Genomic DNA, 7,277 nt, shown 5'->3' with positions numbered 1-7,277 from the left:
TCAGCCAACTCCCTCAGCACCCTGGGGTGCATTGCATCCGGCCCCATGGACTTGTGTATGTCTAAGCCTTCTAAATAGTCTTGGACCTGTTCCTTCAGCACTGCGGGATGTTCGCCTCCTTCCCATTCTGTGCCACCCAGTGCAGCTGTCTGGGAGCTGACCTTGTCTGTGAAGACAGAGGCAAAAAAGGCATTGAGTACCTCAGCTTTCTCCACATCCTCTGTCACTAGGTTGCCTCTCTTGTTCTCTAAGGGGCCCACACTTTCCCGAATCTTCCTCTTGTTGGCAACATACCTGTAGAAACCCTTCTTGTTCCCCTTCACGTCCCTTGCTAGCTGCAACTCCAATTGTGCTTTGGCCTTCCTGATTTCATTCCTGCATGTTCGAGCAGTGTTTTTATAAGCCTCCCTAGTCATCTGACCAAGCTTCCACTTCTTGTCAGCTTCCTTTTTGTGTTTAAATTCGTCAAAGACTTCTTTGTTAAGCCAAGCTGGACGCCTACCATATTTGCTATTCTTTCTGCACATCGGGATGGTTTGTTCCTGTGCCCTCAATAAGGTCTCTTTAAAATACAGCCAGCTCTCTTGGATTCCTTTCCCCCTCATATTAGCCTCCCAGGGAATCCTGCCCATCAGTTCCCCGAGGGAGTCAAAGTCCGCTTTTCTGAAGTCCATGGTCCGTATCCTGCTGTTCTCCTTTCTTCCTTTCGTCAGGATCCTGAACTCGACCATCTCATGGTCACTGCTGCCTAGGTTGCCACCCACTTCTACTTCCCCTACCAAATCTTCCCTGTTTGTGAGCAGCAGGTCAAGAGAAGCACGGCCCCTATGATTCATCTCATTCTTTTTGAGCCGGTCTCGTGATTTTGGAGGGCCTGGCTCATGGATTTGGAGCATTGGGTGTTGGCCAGACGTCCTGGAGAGCTGAATTAGTGCCCGCTGCTGTGAATTTGGGCTGATACTAAATGACTATGAATCACGGTGGTTGACATATGTCTGGTGAAGCTCGGTAAGTGCCAATTTGCCAGAGGATTCTGGGTTCAAGGACTCTTGGCATTAGCTGAAAACTTACCAAGACTGTTAAAACTGCACTTGGATGCAGACATAGACTGTGGACCAGGAGCATTTAATCAGGGGCCCTGTGTGCGTATTGGTGCTGATCTGGAAGACCTATGGTGATGGCCAGCCAAGAGCCAGTTCACCCAGTGTACACACAGTAAAAACATAAATGGTGGACCTGGAACTAACGAACCTGGGCCAACTGACCATTTAGGAGAGCACAACATCAGGTGCCTGTTACCCGGGGTTCTGCCAACCCAAAGGTCATGGTAGCTTTACTTTGTGCGAGGTGGTGTCAGGAATTAAGTCAAATGGAGACCCGGCCGTCCAGCCGATAGATGGGCTGGTAGAAACAGTGTAACACAACAGTGCATTTCCTACAAAGCTGTACCTTTACTTAGGCTCAAGCACTTACACACGTCTGCAATAGGTTAGTAAACATACTCCAACCCTTAATAATTACTGAAGTCTGGGGCGACTTTCGAGCGGGAATAGCGATGGCTTCCCGATTGGCCAGATCTTCCAGCGGTCATTGTAGGATCCAAAAAAACACACTCACTCACTGCGTCTAAACAGAGATCCGCCCCACCCCCCGCATTTATCCTGGTTAGTAGACAATCACACGTCAAGGAACAAGAAAAAAAAAAAGTCAAAAGCTAGACCTAAGTTTACCAGAGTACTTAATGAGCGAGGTGTGTCCTGACAGAATTTGCATATCTTGAGGCCGGGACAAACATCTTCCGCAGTTGATTGGGCTTTGCCTGGAACACAGATCCCAGCATGTCCACCAGAGCATCAGGGAGGGAGAACAGGGTCAGGCAACACTTGATAAAGGGACTCTCCTGCCCTCCTGGCTTAGCCATGCCAAGGCTGCACAGGCCTGTTGAAAGGCCTATCAATTTTGGCTGCTGTTCGCCGCAAAGTGTGATACACTATCACGTGGTCCTTGGCCCTTTTACTGGTCTGTTCAAAATCTCCCTGTACAGTGCCCAGATAAACAGTTGATGAAAAAGAAAATGTCAGCTGACCCCCAGTCTATCCCTGTCATCCCGCCCAAAAGTAATTAGAAAAACGAGTTAACAGGGCATATTTCGGGGACAGGTGACTCCTTTAGAAAAAAGGTAGAAGTTCTGGGGAATATCACATGCCACACACCCCAATTAATGTCTGAAGAGGCCTGTAACGTTGGAAGACGGAAAAGCCGGGCCCAGGCCGCCAACACTTCTCTCCGAGAGACATCTGAGCCAGAGGACTTCGGGGTCACCAACACCCTGTCCCGGGAGAACCTCGAACAAACCAATTGCTCAAGAAGAAGAAAAATGGCTTCCACCTAGAAGTTGAGGGAACTAGGCTTGTTTAGTCTGCAAAAGAGAAGAGTGAGGGGGGATTTGATAGCAGTTTTCAACTGCCTGAAAGGGGTTCCAGGGAGGATGGAGCTAGGCTGTTCTCGGGGGTGGCAGATGACAGAACTAGGCGCAATGGTCTCAAGTTGCAGTGGGGGAGGTCTAGGTTGGGTATCAGGCAAAACTTTTTCCCTAGGAGGGTGGTGAAGCACTGGAATGGGTTACCTAGGGAGGTGGTGGAATCTCCATCTTTAGAAATTTTCAAGGCCTGTCTTGACAAAGCCCTGGCTGGGGTAATTTAGTTGGGGTTGGTCCTGCTTTGAGCAGAGGGTGGGACTAGATACCTCCTGAGGTCCCTTCCAACCCGAATCTTCTATGAGTCTATGGACTGGTAGCAATACCTGCTTTGTTTGCCAGCCAGGTTGCTGCTTGGGGCCAGCATAGTTACTGATGTTTTATGCTTGGGGAATTGAGGCTTATTAAAAAGACGCCTTGTATAACCGTTTGCTGCCTGCTTGGGATGCTTTCAAATAAATATAGCATTGCATTGAACAAAACTGAATCTGGGTTTTCACTGACACTAATACGGTGTGCTTTGCCCAGCTGTGGGCCTATGAAAGGTCTGGCTCAACAAACCCATTCTCAGGGTGATGGTCTTAGGCTCTCAGCAAACTCAGGCAGCATTGCTGCGTCAGTTACTGCGACGGAGTCCCACAGGAACCGGGCTCTAGAACTACCCAGGGTGCAGCCAGTCAGGACTCTAGTGATTCGGAGTCTGTCCCCCCTTGGGTCTCCACACACCAGCGCCGGCACTTCCTGAATCTGGCCTCACAGCGTTCAGCCTCCCTGCTCTGCCGGGACTATGGGGAGCCCAACAGGCCCCAAAAGGGGCCATGCCCCCCACCTCGCAGTCAGAAGCAATTCACAGCCAGCGTGTGAGTTGGAAGGGTTTATTAGTTCTCAGGATCAGAGCACAGAAAGACTTTGTTAGCAGCTTAATTACAAAAGGGTCTGCTCAGTGGATGTGCGGCTGGGGAAGGCCTTTCCGCCCTCTAGTGGCCTCTGCAATGATCACACCCCTGGGACACATCACTGAAATACAGGAGTAACATACGGGGGAAACTGAGGCACACACGCACGGCACTCAGAGAAAACCCCCAAACACCTCCACTGCATCACAGTTACACTAGGGGCAGCTGCCCCTGCTCAGCGCCATCAGCACAGGCTCTCTGCTTACTCAGGCAGTTACACCTGAGGCAGGTCCCCTTCTCAGAACAATTAGGACAAGCTTCCTGCAGACTCAGCCCAATGTTGCTGCATCGGTTACCCCCGAGGTCATTTCTCCCCTTTCAGATTGACTCGTTCAGGCTCACTGGCGACTCAAGCAGACTTCAATGAGACATCAAAGACCGCTTTCATCTCAGGCTGTCTGAAGACTCAGACAGGTCTGCCAACAGCACTTCTGGGCCCCAGGGCAGAACAGTGAGTAGCCCAAGCCCACACAAAAAGCAATGGCTGAGGTTTAAAACCCCAATTAGATCATAAATTACAGAGATTGAAATTTTATGGAAAAGTCACTAGATGGCACCACAGGACGAGGAATATACATTTTAAATTTTCTAAGAGTTTCAAATGTTTTGCTGTTTGTATTTATACTTATATATTATTTTTGCATATAATATAATATTTAAACCAATGTTTCAATATACTATAAAAGTCAAAACAAAACATTCCAAAGTTAATGAAACAAAACAGGAAACTTTGACTTTTTCCCATCGTTAATTTCATCGAAATTGACAAAATCGAAATGCTGCTAACAGCATTGACCTGATTTTGATGGTTCCTGGAGGTTAATGCCACTCCAGTCATTAAAATTTCCCCTAGCAATTCCTGCACTGAGCAACGGAAGTTGTACATGAGCTAAAGAGTTGATTTTTTTAACGAGACAGACTAACTCAATGGAAAGCCTATGACAGGTTGGATATTTTCCATTCAAACTTTTTTTTTTTGACAAAAATCTGGGAAAAGTCTGTGGGACATGTCAGCTTTCTTCTAAAAAAAATTATTTTTTCATCTAGAAAATAAGAACCTGTACACAGAACATTTTCCATTTTGCTTTTTTTTCTCGTTCTGTGCAGTTTTCCTCAGAAGGTTTGGCCAAAACTCTTCTGGTTTGCGGCAGTTTCCAGCTGAAAATGATTCCAAGATTTTTGGCCAAAACACCTTTGGATTTCAGTTTGGGAAAAACAAATCAAAAACTTTTGCTGAAAATTTTGACACCCCTCTCCCCCCGCCCCGCAAAAATCATTTCCATCCAAATTTTCCCTGCGGGGGGTGGGGAAGAAACATTTTGCGACTAGCTCTGGATAAATTCTCCAAGTGACAGCACATCCACAGCATCACTTGGGAAACTGTTTAAAAATGGTTAATTCCCACCTGTGGGAAAAAATATGTACCTACACTCCTTCTCAATATTGTCAGTTGTTGGCTGCATGTGTGTTCTCCCAGTGTGTATGCTCTCCACGTAACCGAGACACTAAGCCATGATTGGATTATCCAATAAGGCCACAGATCCATTTCAGTAACGAAGGCACCTGCCCAGGTTTATTGCCAATCGAGCACGGTAAAAAGTGTCTTATATGTGCAGAGGGCTGGACTAGATGAGGTCCCTTCCAACTCTAATATTCTATGATTCGATGTTTGCTACTACCTTGTTCTCACAGGCCGGGCCGCCAGCATGGGTTACCGCAAGGCCATCTACAATCTAGAACATATATAGCTGGTGCGCAATGCTGCCCCGCTAGTGACCGGTGCATCTGTCAGCAGTAACGCCTGCAGCCAGATTGCTAACGTAACCTCCATGGACCGAGACAGGCCCCAGTTGAGCCATTGGATTGGCCAACTGCCTGATTGGCTGAGGGGATCAGCAGGCCTGCTGTTAAGACCAATCACAGCAGGGTAATGGCTGCTCAATGCACTCGCCCCGACTGCAGCAGTTGCTTGCTCCTGCCTCATTCCAGTCCTGCTCCAACCCTGTTCATGCATCGGACCAAGCCCTGCTCCTGTCTCAGCCTGAGCCTTGCGTCGCTCTGGGTCACGCAGCTCGGATCCTCAGCTCCAATTTCTACCTTCAGCTCTGAGCCTCGGCTCTAGCATTAAGAGGTGACTTGGTCACAGTCTATAAGCACCTAGACGGGGAACAGATATTTAAGAATGGGCTCTGCAGTCTAGTACAGAAAGGTCTAATGTGACCCCATGGCTAGAAGTTAAGCTAGACAAATTGAGACAGGAGATGAGACATACATTTTTAATGGAAAGCGTAATTAACCATTGGAGCAATTTACCAAGGGTTGTGGAGGATTCTCCATCAGTGACAACGTTTAACCGAAGATTGGATGTTTTTCTACATCTGCTCTGGGAATTATATATGGGACATTCCATGGCTTGTGCTCGCCCCAAACACACAGAGCACAAGCTGGAGGAAGCAGAGGTGTTGTGCTGTGCAGAGTGGAGCGGAGCGAAGTAGCAGACTGGAGTAGTGAAGTGTGGGAGAGCGGAGGAACCCCACAGGGAGGTACTGAGCCCAGCAAGGGGCAGCAAGGACAGAGGGCCTGAGAGGCCAGAAGGACTGAGGGGGGAAAGTAGCCCAGGGGAAGAGGCTGCAGCTCCAAAATACAGAGCCAGCAGTCTACAGCTGCTGTTCATAGGGCCCCTGGGCTGGGACCCGGAGGAGCAGGTGGGCCTGAGTCTCTCCCCCCTCCCCCAGGGAAGACAGGGTGACGGGCAACTTCCTGGCCCACTACGGGAGCAAAGCACGAGACCCACTAGAGGGAAGCCGGCCGTATACGACAATACACAGAGGCGAATTCAGTACAAACTAAAATTTCATACAGACAATGACTGTTTATATTGCTCCATATATTACGCACTGAGATGTAAGTACAATATTTATATCCCAATTGATTTATTTTATATTCATATATCATAAAAAGGAGAAAGTCAGCCATTTTTCAGCAATAGCATGCAGGGAAACGTCTGTATTTTTATGTCTGATTTTTGTAAGCGAGTAGTTTTCAAGCAAGGGGAAACTTGGGGCACACAAGACAAATCAGCCTCCCGAAAGGGGCACAGTAGCCTGGACAGGTTGCGAGCCACTGCACTAGAGCACACGGCGGCTTTTAAACTACAAAGCTCCAACTACATCCTTGAGAGCAATCAGTCTCGTCACACAACAGGAAGTGAAGAATTCTGTGGCCCATCTCATTTTGCTTTCCTGTATAATGGCGGGGCCAACTGTAGCCAGGGGCGCTGGAACAGGGGTGGGACCAGGTCCCCATCACTTTCAAAAGTGGGAGGAGCAAGTGGGGGGTGGGGTCTCAGAGAAAGAGGCAGAGCAGGGGCGGGGCCTTGGGGAAAGAGGCGGAGCCTTATTTATAGTCTGAATTTGTCAGTTTCCCTTTCTGCCTCCCCCTGCTGCATTAAAGAGCCTTCTGTGATCAGAAATCTCTTCCCTCATGAAGGTGCTTGTGGGCTATAGATGAGTCGCCTCTGAACTGTCTCTTTGGCAAGCTCTTGAACTTAAGGCAGACTTTCTAATCTTTGAATCGTCCCTGTAGCTCTTTTCCAAGCTGTCGTGTTCTCTTGACAGTCTCAGGCTAAACAAGGCGCAGAGAAATGAGACCAGGATACTCTAGTTCAAAGGAGAATTGCTCGAGGGAAGGTTTCTGTCCTTCTATACAAGGGGTGAGAGTAGGTGATCACAATTTTCCCTTCTGGCCTTAGAATCTATGACTCTAAGACTTGGAAAATCTACTGGGGCCTCTCTTTTTGATGCATCTTAAAGAGGCCCCTTGGTTTTGAGCAGAACATGGTACTT

The sequence above is a fragment of the Emydura macquarii genome, unplaced genomic scaffold, assembly GCF_026122565.2.
Source record: "Emydura macquarii macquarii isolate MOO-44397 ecotype Brisbane River unplaced genomic scaffold, CSIRO-AGI_Emac_v2 contig_1781, whole genome shotgun sequence".
Lineage (NCBI taxonomy): Eukaryota > Metazoa > Chordata > Testudines > Chelidae > Emydura > Emydura macquarii.
This window is presented reverse-complemented; position numbering follows the sequence as displayed.